This window comes from Alligator sinensis, unplaced genomic scaffold (assembly GCF_000455745.1).
Source record: "Alligator sinensis unplaced genomic scaffold, ASM45574v1 scaffold17_1, whole genome shotgun sequence".
Classification (NCBI taxonomy): Eukaryota; Metazoa; Chordata; order Crocodylia; family Alligatoridae; genus Alligator; species Alligator sinensis.
The window spans coordinates 309,504-326,304 of record NW_005842491.1 but is presented as its reverse complement, the minus strand read 5'-3'; the positions used below and the strand labels follow the sequence as shown (position 1 = coordinate 326,304).

At 45.7% G+C, this 16,801-nt stretch overlaps 1 protein-coding gene across 3 annotated transcripts in view; it reads right to left on the bottom strand.

Annotated features, from left to right (window-relative positions):
- STX8 (syntaxin 8) overlaps positions 1–16,801 on the bottom strand; it is a 181,761-nt gene that overhangs the window by 30,932 nt on the left and 134,028 nt on the right. The gene's annotated exons all lie outside the window — the stretch shown is intronic.

Here is a 16,801-nt window from a genome sequence, read left to right as displayed (position 1 = left end):
GCAGCAGAGCTGGGAGCATAGGCTATGCCTTGCTGCACCAAGTGAGCCGCGCCTGCATCGTGTCCCCTCCGCCCTTACGCCAGCTGGACAAGCAACAGCAGGGCAGAGCCAGGGCACAGCCAGGGTAACTGCAGGAGAAGCCCCCATAGCTACCCTGCCTGGCCCCATCCCCTGCCCAGCGCCAGCCTCCCGCCCTGGCCCCCCCCCCGCCCCGGCCCCAGCCTCTGGCACTAAAAAAAAAAAAGCCCCATACTCACCGGCTCTGGCAGTGGCAATTACAGGCCTCTGAGGGCTCATGGCAGAGTCCCCCCCACGCAGGGCAGTGGGAGACAACGGGGTTTGCCGCCGCCCCCTCCCCCCGCCTTAGCACCTGCGCGGCAACTGCCCCATGACACAGGTACGACATGGCTCGGCAGGGCACCGCATGCTGTCTGGGAGCTGGGGCAGCTCCACATGTCACCTGGAGCCGGGCAGTGCTCAGGAAGGGGGAGGGGGGAGCAGACCTAGACCCAATGCGGCGGCAGGGGAGGACTGGGTCTGGATGAGTGGGGAGGGGACTCAGGGCTCCGTCCCTGCCTGCTCCCCTGTCATTCTTGACTGGCAATTTGCTAGACTCTGTGTGTGTGTGTGTGTGTGTGTGTGTGTGTGTGTGTGTGTATACACTCATTCGCTCATGTGCACGTGCACACACACACTTGATATATACATATGTATCATATATTTGTACCTGCTTATATATAAATCAAGCCATGCATATTAGTCCAAATCCAAAAAGCTCATGATTTATAATATCGCTTATGGGGCTGGGCCCCACCAGAGTCAACAGCATTTCAAGCCATAGTGATCCCAGTGTCCGAAACTGCTTAGTATGCATGTGCACTCCAGATACACCCCCACAACGGATCCACATATGAATTAGCACCCCCACTCATGACTGCAACCTGGTGTTCTTGTTGCAAGTCCAAGTATCCTCCAAAAATATATATGCAAATGAGGCGCAGGACTGCCTGGTCCAGCTCCACTCTACAGAGGGCGAGGCCACACTAAACACATGCGATAGACTGAGAGAGGGGGGCAACAGAGCCTTTTGTCAGACATTTAAGGCTTGTGAAGAAACAGGAATAATTGGAAATGGGAAAAGGCACTACTCAACTATGGGAGTGAAGAGGAAGTCAAAATGCATTTGATGTAGTGGCTCACCATGACTTGAAGAGTTGGCACTGAGGGGGACTGAGCACAATGAGCACTATGGTTTATTCAGATGGGCTGTACTAACCTAGCTTTGTGGTAGGTTTCCATCAGTGTGTTTGCTTAATGTGAACTGGGTGTTTTATGGGCATGGTCAACATAGGCTGCATTCTGTTGCCTTCACAGTTGGTTGCTATGGCTGAGTACATGCTGCTTCCACCACCAGTTTAATGGCAAACAATGTACTTAATAGGGGGAGGGGATCTTCTGGTATGTGAATATGAGGGGTTTTTCCCCTCTATGCTCATTTGGGGGGGAAAAACATCGTCTTATATTCAAGTAAATACAGACTTATTGGACACAGGGCTGTGCCTATTGTGACAAAGCCTCCTTGGGGGTGCATGTGGGTGACTAGCACCGTTCTGTTCATTCTACTCATTCTCTGCCTCCCCTAAGTCCCCCATGCTGCTTGGTGTGGAAATGCCATGCCCAGCTCCTGTGGCAGGGCAGGGAAAGCAGAGGGCTGCACTGCCATGGCAAAGCCTCCCAGAGGGTCATTCTGGTACTGTCTCATAGTCAGAGCCTGGGGCTGTACCCGACTTGTCCTTCCCTACTTACGCTTCTGTTACCTATCATGGATTTTATCTTGAAGAAGAAATTCTACTCATAGCAGTCATCTTTAGAAAAAAGCAAACTGAAAAAAACAAATGTTGTAGAGAGGAAGGAATTTTTCCCTCTTGTTTGAAAACACAATGAGGGCTGGTGTTAGGTGAACCTAGGAAGATCCAGAAGTCAACACCCGTGTTGAGCCATCATTAATTTCTTTAAACCTGAAGATTTGGCTGTAGCAATTAGTTTGCTTGCTAGCAGCAATCACTTTTTTAAAACATTCTCCACAAAAGTTTAAAAGAGTTTGAGAGGGAATTTTTAGTATGACCAACTGCTAAGATACGTCTCCCAGTTAACTTTCCTTGATCATAAGTCAGTAACTGATGTTAGCATACCAAATTCTATCGGCAAATCCAATAATCCTAAAACTAGGAAAGGCAATTTTTCTTCAGGTTGGTTTTGGTAGGGAAAACATTTTTAACATTTTAGCACTCAAAACACATGGCATGGCTTCTTATAATAGAACTCATAATAAAGGATGTTTTCAAGCCCCTTTCCTCACTTAACCTGCCAGCAAACATGGGAAACCATTAACTCAAGCTGCTACAATTAACTCAAAGCTTCTCCTTCAAAGGCTTACACAATCCGGAGCTACTTGTCATGCAAACAACCTGTGAGACTCATTCTCCCTGCAAAGCAAAAGGAGGGGTAAATTACTGAGTTAAGTAGATTATTGGGGAGGGAGTCACACTCGGCAGCCTTATGAGATGATTAGACCCTGGGAAATTCATACTCCAAATCCCTAGGTCCCGATAGTGCACATTCATTATCAGTTTCTGGATAAACTGCAGTCAAGAACCTTCTCTGACAACATCAAATATTCCTCTTCCAGTGAACTTTCATTTAACTTCCCAAAGAGGAGCTACATTTTAATTTGCAGAAGTATAGTGATATCAGTATATAGCAAACACTAACCACAATCATTTTTTTAAAAAAGAAATCCTGTAATTTTCTAAATGCATATACTATCATTACTTTACCAGAACTAAACTTTATTGGGGTGTATGCAGGGGCGTATAGACAGACAGACAGACGATCAGTGCCAACAGCTTAAACATGGGGACTCTGGATACAATCAGATGGCTAACTGCCAAAACAACACCGAGGGCCAGCGTTTTCTCTAAAAGGTCATGGTGTTTTATGGTCACACGCCTTTAATAAATGCGAAGTATAACAGAGAAACTTGTGATTGAATGAAAGGGGAAAAAAAATCACTTGCAGCAAGAAAGCCATTTGCTCTAATGGGAAGGTAAAATGGCCTGTGAATTTAACTTTTTGTCAGAAAGTAACAAGAATGAATGAAATCAGAAATTCCAAATTGTGGTACATGAGCTTAATATTTCATCCATATACTTCACAACAATGTTTAAGATGGTAGTATGTAAACCAATAAAGCCTAAGAGCTGCTGAGTTAGACATCCAGGGTAAAAAGCAAACAGACAGCTGACATTTGATTATGGATCATCTGTCTATTCAAAAGATGGCTATTGATAGCTGCAGGTTCTGGAGAAGCTTATACTCCCCTGTAGCTTAGTCAGTCAGCTCCATAATCTAAAAAAAACATGCTTTGCTTAGATTATATCATTCTCCTCTTACTTAATGAACAACGGATTCTCAATCTTTGTGTATTTGTGTAAATCAAAAGGGAAAAGAAATAAGACTAAAAGCCTGTACAGTTCTCACAGGACAGCACTACATGATGCTTTTTTGCCAAAGACAGAGTTTTAAAAAATGCCTGTCTTTAAACAAAACAAAAAAAAAAGCAAGCAAAAAGCATCTCATGTAGGAAAGGAAAAGATCTCAGATGGCCAAATTAGGATACAGCTGCTAAAAATAAATTTCAGCACCACAAGAGGCATTTTCAAACCCCAATGACTTGGTAGCAGCATCCAGGGCAGTGACACAACTACCTTCCCTTTCTTATGTGCATGAGAACAGCAATAAAATTAAATGAAAATACAGACCAGCCTGCCCATCGCATCAGGTGATCTTCAAGGTCCACTACTGTTAACAAGTAAGGAAGGGTAAGTCCAGAGGAAACAATCACTAAAGAGAAAAAAGGACTAAAAAGTAATTTCTGTAAGACAGCCACAGGAGGATGATACGGGATGTTAAAGTTCTCTTTATTTGTACATTTAACACAGGAAAAATGTGTGTGGGGGGGGGGGTACACCCAAACACACCGAAAAGCATGGGGGCTGCCCCAAGAAAATTAGGTTTACTTATGTAAAGGACAGGCTACTTGGGTGGAATGTAAAAGCAATTATTTAGATTGGGGATTTCTTTTTTAAACTGTTGAAGTATTTGGATGATTTCCTCCCAGTACTGGAGTTTGTTCACATAACTAACAGAGTATTCGAAACTGTACAAGAAACTAGTGTGAAGATTAAAACTTGAATACTTGGAAGACAAACTTAATCCATATATGTTGCCGGTTTCTTCATGCCCATGTGCCACCAGATAGAACTAGCACTGGGCACCTGCTTCTTGGGGGTCAGTGTTCGAAAGCACTGGCTTTCAAAAATAGCCAAGGTCTATCATTCTGCTTCTCCCTCCACAGTGCAGAGGGATGATTCTCAACTTTCAGCTGCCTTTGTAAAAAAACAAAACAAACAAAACACAAACAAAAAACCCCAACCCAAAACAAAACATTACTCAGAATTTCATATACTAAGCTTAAAAAAATATGTAAAAAAGTTATCCATAGCTACAACAGCAAACCTGGAAAGCTTTTAAAGGCATCTATCATGACCAATTAAACTAATCCCAGCTGGAACAATCTACAGATCTTTTTATTGGGATTTCTTCCCTTCCCCACAGCCTCAGTCTTCCATCTCTGTTCAATATCCCCCTCTTCACTTACCTGTACCATGATGTACATCCCATGAGTCTGACTCCCAGTCAAGAGGGTACCAGAAATAGGGATTTTTCAACCAGGAAATGAAACCTCCTACCACACTTGTGTCCAGGCGTTTAATGCTCTTTTCTTCAATGAGAAATACTGCTGAACACAGAGCGCACTCTTTGGTCTACCATTCCTTTATGCCGGTCTCTAAAGAGGAGGCGATTGAGGGGGGATTTGATAACAGTCTTCAAACACATGAATGGCAATTACAAAGAGCATGGAGTTGTGCTTTTCTGTGCAACTATTAGGCCTGTGCAAAGTAGCTAGTATTCATTTTAGATTCGGCTGATTCGGGGGACAGTGATTCGATTTACTGATTCAAATCACTGTCCTGAATCAGTTCGGCTGAATCCAATTTGGAAATTCAACCGCCGCTGAATCGGCCCCCCCCCCCCCAGCCTTGCCAATGGCTCCCCTGCCCTGCCCGGCCCAGCCCCCCCTCTTTTTTTTTTTTTTTTTTTTAAAAGCCCAGCACTAACCGGCTGCTGCCAGGCATGGGGGCAATCCCCACTGCCCCATGCTTCATGGGGGACTCTGCACAAGTCACTATCCCCCGCCTGGCCTCAGCTCCCGGCTCCAGCCAGTGAGTGCGGGTTTTTTTTTTTTTTTTTTTTTTTCCAGGAGCTGGGGCGGGCAGGGCAGCCGGGGGGGCGGGGCTGGGACAGCAGGCGGGGGTTGGAGGGATCATGGCAGAGCCCACCATACAGCATGGGGTAGCGGGGATCGCCCCCCTGCCTGGCAGCAGCTGGTGAATGAGGGGCTTTTTAAAAAAAACCTGGGAGCTAGGGTCAGGTGGGGCAGCCATGGGAGGCCTGGGACAGCAAGCAGGGGTTGGGGCCCGGCAAGGGTCCCCTCCCCACCTTACTTACCAGCACAGAATCTGGGTCCAGCTCCCTGTGGTAGCGAGCGGGGACTGCCCAAATCTCCGAAGCTCTCCAAATCGTTTCCGAATCGATGTGGAAAGTTTCATATCGATTTGGACCTTGGTCTCCTGCTTTGAGTCAGATTCTGAGATTCCGCCACCGAATTGGGCTGAATCTCCTTCAAATCAAATCAGCACCCGAAGCGTCGCACAGCCCTAGCGACTATAGGGCACAGGACTAGGAGCAATGGCCATAAAATGTAGCAGAGATAATTTAGGTCGTAGATTAGGAGGAACTTTCTGACTAAGAGGGTGGTCAAGAATTAGAACAGGCTACCTAGAAAAATAATGGAATCCCCAACCTTGGAAATTTTTAAGAGCAGGTTGCATGGACCCCTGGCTAGGATGGTTTAAGTCAGGGTTGACACTGCCTTGAGTAGGAAGTCTGCCTTATATGACCTATGGGTACAAAGCCAACTCAACTAACTCACTTCATGGACTAATAAGAACATCAACTGTCTTATTTATTAGGGCAAAATATTAACCATCCATTTCAAACTTCTGGTGGATATCACTTTCGAAACAGAAATAGGCAACGTAACCTGGCCCTCTGCCTCCTTAGCCAAGAAGAATGGCAATGCTCACAGATAACCCAAACGGCTTTAGACACGCAACATACACCAGGCATCATATTCCTGTCTAGGGTTGAAATCCAAAAGCAGATAATGACTTCTGACATCATCCAAAAAGGGCCAAAGAGTAGTGCCAGAGGTAGAACAGTTCCTAGCACATCAGAGGACTGACAAAGCTTCCTATGGGCTGCTTTACTGTTCTGTGAAATATTTTCTGTGTGACTATTTTAAGGCAGAAGGGATCAAATAGTCTCTTATCAGCAACAAGGTACTATGAAGATGCGGATCCTTTTAAATCAGAGTTGAAAGGACCATCTTTCTAGCCTATAATTTCTCAACCAGCACTAATTTTTTTAAGAACTTTTGTCCAGGAAAAGAGGCCAGATAATGATAATAATATGATCGTCATCCCAAGTACACAGAGCTTTGGTGATACATATTTCAAATAAACCTAACTAGGAAACAATTTAATACATCTCTGTTTTCCCATCTTCATACAAGACACAACAGAGAAAAGCAAGCTTCTGTGTAAACTACTCTAAGCAATATTGTAAAACTACCCCAAAAGCCTACTGAAATCCCTTCAGAGATAGAGAAGAAAATCATAGAAAGTAGGGCTAGAAGGGACCTCATTAGGTCATCTGGTTGAACACCCTGGTCAAGGCAGGATAATGCCTCGACTAACCCAGCCCAGCCAAATGTCTGTCTAACCTTCTTTTAGGGCACCTGTAGCTGTTCAGATAATGGTATGATAGGATTTGATCCAGTGTCAGATGCAATTATGCCTTGTGGCGGTGCCTTATGGCTCCTGCTGCACCAGGCAAGTAGCGAGCTCCTGCAGCCGAGTCTCCCACAACCAACCGGACTCCCAACTGTGTAGCGTCTCATGTGCTGCCATGGCTGCAAGCCCTATAAACTGATGGGATTCACAGCCACAGCAACACATGGAGCACTGCCGCAGCTGCAAGCCCCATCAGGACTCCCAACCACAACAGCGTATGATGCACACCTGCAGCTGGGAGCCCCATCAGCTGCCAGGGCTCCCACCTGCAGGGATGTACCTATATCATGATGTTCCTTGCTATGTGTTCAAATTAAAGCTGGATAGAAACCAATTATAAAGTTGTTACATATTTTCAAACTCTAACTTTACAGTTGGATGGACCTTTTTATGGCGTGAGTTACTTTGCATGTACAGCCGGTCTAAATTAATTGCACAAATAACTAGTTGATTGTGTAATACATGCAACGTGTAGAGAGGGCCTTAAAAACTTGCAAGGATAGAGATTTAACAGTCTCTCTGGATAGTCTGTCCCAACGCTTAGCCACCCTCATAGTGAGGAAGTTGTCTCTAATATCCAACCTAAATCTCCCTTGCTACAACCTTAGACTACTGATGCTTGTTCCACCCCCTTCAGGCACAAGGGAACAGTCAATCTCATACAATCATAGAATCAAAGAACCAGAAGGGACCTGTAAAATCAAGTCCCCTCCCCTGCCATGGGAAGGAAGTTGCTGAGCTTGTCTAAGCCCAATAAAAGTGTTTGTCCAGCCTCATCTTGAACGCCTCTAAGGATGATGACTGCACCAGCTCTGCTGGGAGTGTGTTCCAGATTCTGGTGACCCTTAGAGAGAAAAAGGGTTTTTTTTATGCCCAGCCTGAATTTACCCTCTATTAGCTTATGCCCATTGGTCCTCATCCTCCTTTGAGGTGCCCCTTCCTGAAGAGTTGCTTCCCATGATCTTGATGTTCACCCTTGATGTACTTGTAGGCAGCTATCAAGTCACCTCTCAGTCTTCTCCTACTCAGACTGAACAGCTCCAGTTCCCGGTGTATCTCCTCATAGGGCCTGTGGCAGAAGGCCACCTCTGTTTGCCCAAAACTCTGCTCTGTGACAATTTGATTAGGATGGGTCCAGCAGAGAATACACATCTTACCCTATCTCTTTAGGTAACCCGAGCTGAATACATTCCTGAGGGAGGGGGAAAACCTGCTCCCTGTGCCTACATGACTGGCATCACATACCTGGGTGAGGGGCTTGGGCTCCCTGGGGAGCTAGGAACTGCCAGTCTGCCCAGCAACTAGTGATGCATTTCAAATTGGTTGGCTGACAGCCAACAGCTGCTAGCCTCTATTGGACCAGGTAAATTAGGTTATAAGGGCTATATAGGTTAAGGACTGCGCAGGAGGAGGAGGGCAGCAGCCATGAGGGGGACTCAGAGAGAGAGAAGAGCTGAACTATCTGGAACTTGCTCTCTCTCTCAAAACTTACGATCAAGGAACTACCTGCCTCCAGAGGGAATCTCCACGTGCCTCTGGATGATACTTGTGAGTAAGCTGCCTGAGATCTAACTAGACAGATAGTTTGCAGTAACCTAGATTCATGATCAAAGGCTACCCAGCCATGCTAGTTTGCTCTATGGGATTTCTCTGATATTGCTCTAAACTATACCCTATTCCAACCCTACCCCTTGTAACCTATAAAGTTCTCCTTTGTACCTAGCGTGGGTGACTTATTGGGAGTGGGTCTAGCTTATGTCTTGGGGTCCCCTTGGTTCGGCTGACTAAGGGAGACCACTATTTGTGCTTCTGATTGAGGGAAGCATCCCATGTTCTTGAAGTGAATCAAGTACCCTCAAGGGCTACTAGGCGTGTGTTTCCCAGGGTGCGCAGAGCCAGAATCAAGCTCATCCCTGGGTGATGGCAGTGTTACCCCCAGGCTAGCGGATGTGCTCCAGGAAGGCACCCCCAGGGAGGAACATGAGGCACCCCCAGGGAGGCACTCAGAGCCTCGAAGGTGGTCGGGTGCAGTGAGGTTGGTGGCTCAACGCAGGAGTGACCCCTACTGGCCCACCACAGGGCCTATCCTCCATGCCCCTAATCATACAGGTGGCCCTTCTTTGTACCCTCTCAAGCTTATCCACATCCTTCTTGAAGTGCAGTGCCCAGAACTGGACACAGTACTCTAGCTGTGGCCTCACCAATGCCAAAAAGAGGGAGAAGCACCTCCCCGGATCTACTGGCAACACATCGCTGACGCACGCCTGAGTTCTGTTTGCCCTGCTGGCAACCTCATCGCACTGTTGGCTTACGTTCATCTTCTGGTCAACTGTGACCCCCAGGTTTTGTTCAGATGCTGTGCCAGCCAGTGGACCACCATCCATCATATAGTTATGTTGTAGGTTCTTCCTACCTAGATGAAAAACCCTGCACTTCTCCCTGTTAAACCTCATCTGATTCCGTTCTGCCCGTAAAACCAATCTGTCAAGGTCATCTTGGATCTTTACCTTATCCTCTGATGTGCCCATATTTCCCCACAGCTTAGTATCATCTGCAAACTTCATCACTGAGCTTTCCATCCCCTCATCCAAGTCATTAATAAATATGTTAAAGAGCATGGGTCCGAGCACTGGTCCCTGAAGGACACCACTGGAGATGGCCCTCCAGGACGAGGCCATCCCATTGATTACAATTCTCTGAGATCCCCATCCTCTCTAAAATCACCCTTTAGGTATTTGAAGACTGAGGGGGGAAAGGGCAGAGCTTTGCGCTTTCACATGCTCCTGGCCCCTTACAGACACACTGCCCTGATTCTGTGCAGCACAAACACAGCTCCATGCAGCTGTGCGTGCCCCTAGACCCATGTTGTCACATGCCCCAGCAGATGATGACTTCTCTCAGTCAATCTTCTGTCATTTAGGAGAAATGGTATAACTCTGGTAGCAGAAAAACCCTTTCTATAAGCAGAGCTGGGCCCATACCAGAGGGCCTGCCTGCATAATACAGCCAGAATAGTTAACTCAGCAGAAGTCCTGTAGCATAGACTAAGCCTAAGGCCCAGCCTATGCTGCAAAGTTTTGCCAGCAGTACTACAGTTGTCCTAGGGAATGGGTTTACACTGAAAGCTCCTCTTCAATGGCAGAACTCTTCTTTCTGACAGAAAGAAGCCAACTCTGCCAAGTAGAATGAGGTTTCTGCTCCCATTTGGCATATGACATGTGCAGACACTCCTGACACCTACAGAGGTACCTGTACAGACTAACAACATAGCTGCTGAGTGGAGCCATGCAGAGCCACCAGCAATGCACATATATGCACGTGCTTGATGGCAGAACTTTCAGCAACTGAGGTAGCAAGTGCGGAAACCACCATACGGAATAGTTAAACCAGAAATGCATACGCCTAGTATGTGTAGTAAGGGTAAAACAGACCTCAGAGAGATAGCTCCTTGCCACAAGGTAAGCTAGAGGATGAGAGCTGGCTACATTAAAATATTCCACATCTCCCATGAAGCTACTGATAAGTTCCATTGTGCATGGCTCCCTTTTTTGTAGTGATTCTTCCCTTTGCCACTTAGTGCTTGCAAGCTGTCATTGCTTCTAGAGGAACAGACACTGTAGAGAAAGAAGAAGCACAAAGCAAGCCAGGAGGAAAAAGAAGTGAACCTAGTAAAAATGGATTCCCTGCAACGACGACACCTTAATTCTTTCTTTAGTAGCACACACACTTAATGACAACTTTAACAAATGGAAAGGACCCTTTTACCATCTCAGTGCTGCAAAATCATGAGTCTCCTCATATGTGCATGTCACTGCCTCTTAATTCTAATGCAAATGAAACAGGCTGTAGGAAGCAAATATGATATAAGCTACACATACCATCATGGGCAGACTTAGAATTTTGAAAGAGGTGGTTGCAAATGGCATTGTGCATCATCAAATATAATAATACCTATTTTTCTCCAGTTAAAAAGAAACTAGAAGCTTTACTAATATGCTAGTGGTCTAGCACTATATTACTCAGTTTAAGATCAAAGCAAAAACAAATAACTGTACTGAAATGTGCACTAATTTGCTACAATATATATTGTTTAAAAACCACAACAAATTATTCAAAAATAGTCAAAGAGATTGTTTCACTAGTCCTGTAGTCATTAAAATTCAATGTACATTTCTTATTCAGATTCATAAACCAAAATCTAGTCTTCTTGTGCATCTTGACAGTGCCTCTAATACTTCACTTCCAATAATTTCTACACCCGAGTTAAGGTTTTTGTGACAAGTTAAAACAGTCTGCAAGGCTATGAAATAGAAGAGAGACATTGCTAGGAATGGCTAACAGACAGCAAAATTGCAGAAGGGATAGCTTGAACAGTGGAACACCAAGACTATTAAAAGGAGAGAGAGTCTTGAATACCTGAGGAGTGAACAAAAAATAGCAGGAATCAGGTAGGTTTTAATGGACCATGAAGTCAACTGACTCCCTCAGTGCTGCCTGTATAGAAATGCTGCTGCCCTTTCCAGGTAGCTGGCTTTAAAGTTTGAGTAGAACAGGAATCAAAGGAGGTAGGGGGGCTCAGCTGCACCACTGCATGTCCCCTGGATCTGCCCCTGTATGCCACCCCCTTGTTGTGGCAATCAGCAGTTGAGCCCCACCATCAGTAGTCAGCGTGCTGCAGTACTGAGCAGAGTAAAACTAAAAGCCTTCAAAGATACACATCCTCTACAAGGCAGAAGAAAATATGAAAGTGGATCCGGCTAACTATAGGCCCATCAGCCTGACTTCTATCCCGGGGAAGATCTTAGAAAAGTTTATCAAAGAGGCCATCCTTAATGGACTGGCCGACGCCAACATCTTAAGGGATAGCCAGCACGGGTTTGTTGCGGGTAGGTCTTGCTTGACCAATCTCATTTCCTTCTACGACCAGGTGACCTATCACCTGGACAAGGGAGAAGAGATTGATGTCATATATCTTGACTTCAAAAAAGCCTTCGATCTGGTGTTCCATGATCGCCTCTTAGAGAAACTGGCCAATTGTCGCCTTGGGTCCTCCACGATCCACTGGCTGGAAAATTGGCTCCGGGGTCGGACCCAGAGGGTAGTAATTGATGGAAGTCGCTCATCGTGGTGTCCTGTGACCAGCAGGGTCCCCCAAGGCTCTGTCCTTGGACCCATACTGTTCAACATCTTCATTAATGATGTGGACACTGGAGTCAGAAGCGGACTGGCCAAGTTCGCCGATGACACCAAACTTTGGGGCAAAGCATCCACACCAGAAGACAGGCAGGTTATCCAGGCTGACCTGGACAGGCTCAGCAAGTGGGCGGACGAGAATCTGATGGTGTTCAACGCCGATAAATGCAAGGTTCTCCACCTTGGGAAAAAAAACCCGCAGCATCCTTATAGGCTCGGCAGTGCTATGTTGGCTAGCACTATGGAAGAAAGAGACTTGGGGGTCATCATTGACCACAAGATGAACATGAGCCTGCAGTGCGATGCGGCGGCTAGTAAAGCGACCAAAACGCTGGCTTGCATCCATAGATGCTTCTCAAGCAAATCCCGGGACGTCATTCTCCCCCTGTACTCGGCCTTAGTGAGGCCGCAGCTGGAGTACTGTGTCCAGTTTTGGGCTCCACAATTCAAAAAGGATGTGGAGAAGCTTGAGAGAGTCCAGAGAAGAGCCACGCGCATGATCAGAGGTCAGGGAAGCAGACCCTACGATGACAGGCTGAGAGCCCTGGGGCTCTTTAGCCTGGAAAAGCGCAGGCTCAGGGGTGATCTGATGGCCACCTACAAGTTTATCAGGGGTGACCACCAGTATCTGGGGGAACGTTTGTTCACCAGAGCACCCCAAGGAATGACGAGGTCCAATGGTCACAAACTACTTCAAGATCGTTTCAGGCTGGACATAAGGAAGAACTTCTTTACTGTCCAAGCCCCCAAGGTCTGGAACAGCCTGCCACTGGAGGTGGTTCAAGCGCCTTCATTGAACACCTTCAAGATGAAACTGGATGCTTATCTTGCTGGGATCCTATGACCCCAGCTGACTTCCTGCCCTTTGGGCAGGGGGCTGGACTCGATGATCTTCTGAGGTCCCTTCCAGCCCTGATGTCTATGAAATCTATGAAATGAGGCAGACTGGGCTTGTTGGTGGCCCGCTCTCCTCCATGATTCTTTAGCACCTTCAGTTTGTATGTTTAGTCCTGTAGCCAGTAGGTGGGGATGTTTGTAATCTACTGCTCAGAGCGCAGAAGTGGAAGCTGGAGGTTTTGAGATATGTTGGTGACTGATGCTAGCTCTCTACAGCCTTAAGCAAAGTCACTTAATTTCTAAAACCCTGTTTTCCAGAGGTGCTGAGCCCCTGCAGCTCCAAATAACTTTGGATCCAGGTCCACAGCCCCACTCAAAAAGTCTCCCAATACTTTAGTAGCCAACCTGCAAGATGGGTGGGAATTACTTACGTATCCTGCAAAGATGTTGGCAGGACTAATGCTTGTAAAGTGAAAAGACCAAAAAACAGTTTAGCGTCTCAGGTGAAGCAGACCACCACTAAACATGACAGAAACAAAACTACACTCTTACCTCACACAGGTCCTGCAATGAATCCTGGTTCTCTTACGAACTCTGCCAAATTAAGCAAGAAAGCAGACAATCGATGTTCTTGTGCCAGTCTGATCTGGTATGCAGGACCACCTTATCCATGCCACGGGGCTCCCCACACATCTGGAGATTTGGCAGCAGCAGCTAACACTGCAATTAACACTGCAACCTTCAGGGAGCCCCATGGGCTGGATGATAGAGCTACATGGGCTGGATCTAGCCAGCAGGCCACAGGTTGAGCATCCCTGACTTGCATCATAGCATCTGACAACCTATCTCAAAATGATACTAAATTATGAAGCAAAAAACAAGGGAAATAAAACAAAAAAAAGCCAAATTAAGCACCTGTGCATTAGAAACTTTGAATGTTCATTTTCATAATACTGCAGGGGGGAGGGGGAATATGGTGGTTTAGACCAGCGTTTCTCAACTCATGGGGTGCAACTCAGAAGTGGGGTATGAGAATATATGAAAGGGTCATGAACAAACTTTAAAAATGGATCAACAAGCTTTAAAAACTGATTCTCCTTTAAAGGAAAAGAACATGGGAAACCATGGATTTTCCCTTGCAGGCTGGCAGAGTCCAGCCTACAAGGAGCTGCTTGAGGCCCCCCATATCTCGCACACCCCCCGGGAGTCAGGGTTGGGAGTGAGGGGCACCAGCAGGGCCGGGGGCTATTTTCTACTTAAACTATTTACAGGGTCAGGATCACTGTTTACAAATGGGTCTCGGTACAAAAAGGATGAGAACCACTGGTTTAGATCATTAAAAGGTGTGCTATAAAACACTGAGGATGAATCATGCTTAGTCAAATCTGTAGAAACTTAAATATATAAAATTTTCTTACTTTCGAATAATGCATTTCTCATCTTGATGTTGAATTATAATTAGCTGCTGCATTTAATTTCAAGGGGAAAAAAACACTACTAATTAACAGAGAGGTACTGTAACTCTGATGAGGTGCTTAAGTTTTTTTTAGTATTGCTGCTGTCCTACTCATTTTCTAGAGCAATCTAATGGAAATGTTCTGTTTCGTTGGATCCACTAAGAGCTTATAAGCACTACAGTAGCAAGAAGACCTGAAGGTCTAGAAGCATTATGACATTTAGTAAATTTCTGGATGCAGAGAGAACCAAAGGGCCCAGGAATCTCTTCTCCTGGACTACATCAACAGGAGCATAAGGGGTAAGATGCAGGAGGAGACAGTGCCACTTTACTTAGCACGAGTTACGCTGCATGTAGAGCAGTAGGGGCCAACCTTTTTAGCAGGTATGCCACAAATTAAGCCCAGCATCCACCCCGAGAGCTACTCCAATCCCCCTCCCCTACCCAACTGCCTGCTGTTTTCTGTTCCCGTGTTTCCTTCCTAGTTTACTTCTCTGCTTTCTGTTCTCTGTCCTGTGCTCCCTGCCCTATCTGCTTCCTGCTCCCTTCCCTATCTGCCAGGTGCCACACAGAAGATGCCTGTGCTATTTGTGGCAAGTGTGTCACAGACTGGCCACCCCGATCTAGAGTACTGCGCAGTGTTGATCTTCACATTTTAAAAAGGACATGGGAGAAGTTAGACACAGTCCAGAGGTGCATGACCCAAATGATATGAGGTGAGGTTGAAATAAATAGGTATGTTCAGTTTGTGGAAAAGGCAATTAAGATGGGACATGGTAGCAGTCTTCAAATAGCTGAATGGCTGTCATATGGAAGAGTGAAAACATTTTTTGTTGCTGCCCCGAATGGGATGTGTAGTAATAGCCTGACATTGCAACAAAGTAGGTTTAGACTGGATATCAGAAAAAAAAGTCTTCACTGTCAGAACAGCAAGGCAGTGGGAAGCTGCGGACTCTCCATCACTGGACGTTTTCAAGAAGTTGGATAAGCACTGGTCAGCAACTATCTAGGAGTAGCATTGCCAGGAGTGTGCTGTGAAGAGCAACAGTTGGAAGGCCCAGGATTTTCTGGGGTACCTGGTTGCCATATGGGGCTGGGAAGGAATGTTTTCTTCTCCTGTTTTTTCCCCCCTCACCTTCCTCAGAAGCATCAGGTGTTGGTGGCGGCTAAAGATGGGGATTTTGACCAGGGTATGCTGATGATGCTTCGGCTGGGATTAACAATCCTGCAGGCTCCTGATTAAAGGATCTTGCCCCTCCATTTAGGGTCACATTTGAGCAATATGAATTAGATCGTCATGGACTGTGGGTATTTTTGCTTCCTCTGTAGCAGGGGGCACGGTCCTTTTCCTTGGATCTCATGTATATTTTAACAACCACGTCTTGTCCTGCAATAGCAGGGCACTGACAGTGCCCTCAGCCCCCTGCTTTACCTGTAGAAAGTTAGGGCATTCTTGGTGTTCTGGGGCAAGGTCCCTAGTAGTTGTGCAACAGGTTGTTTGTATAGTTTTAAACACAGATTAGAAAAACAGTTATATCGGATCCTACCTTAAGCAGGGGGTTGGAGTGGATGGCCTCCCGAGATACCCTTCCAGACTTACTTTTATATGATTTATGATTTCTGTGTAGTTTATACTCTTGCAGGTTTCTCTGACATTCTGGTTTTCTTTGATTCCATAGAGCTTACAAGTCAGTAAGTGATTCTAGTAAAGTCTCTCTTCTGACAATACAAGATATTTTGCACAAGTCCTGCCTTAAGTTCTTTTTTCTTATACACAGAAAGAGGGTAATGTGACATCACAATGAATATTAGAAACAGAGTAGTATGCCTCCTTCCTGTTATAAAAATACATAAAGGTGTAAGCATGCAGGGAGATGAAGGTTATCATCAAAACAGTGTGGACATGACTTTATCTTAGCCATCCCTCATTTCAAAGCTAAATTCACTTCTGCCTCATAGGAGTTATTTGTTGTTCTCAACCAAGTGTCCTTAACATCAGGAAAGCTGAAGTTATTTAAACTAAAGCAAAATCAAGAAAATGTTTTCTTTGCTAACCACATCATCCTTCTAACGAGTTGGGACCGGTTTATTCACATAAAACTGCTTGATCTCACCTATAATACCCTGTCTCATCTCTCAGTATCCTGACCTGTCCCCCATCCAAGATTTTGATTCATAGCTTCTGTCTGATTTCTCACTTTGTACCTTCCTAATGCCTGGAACCATCTTACTCATCCTTGTCTACTGTGCACCCAGTACCACCTCCTCCTTCAAATAC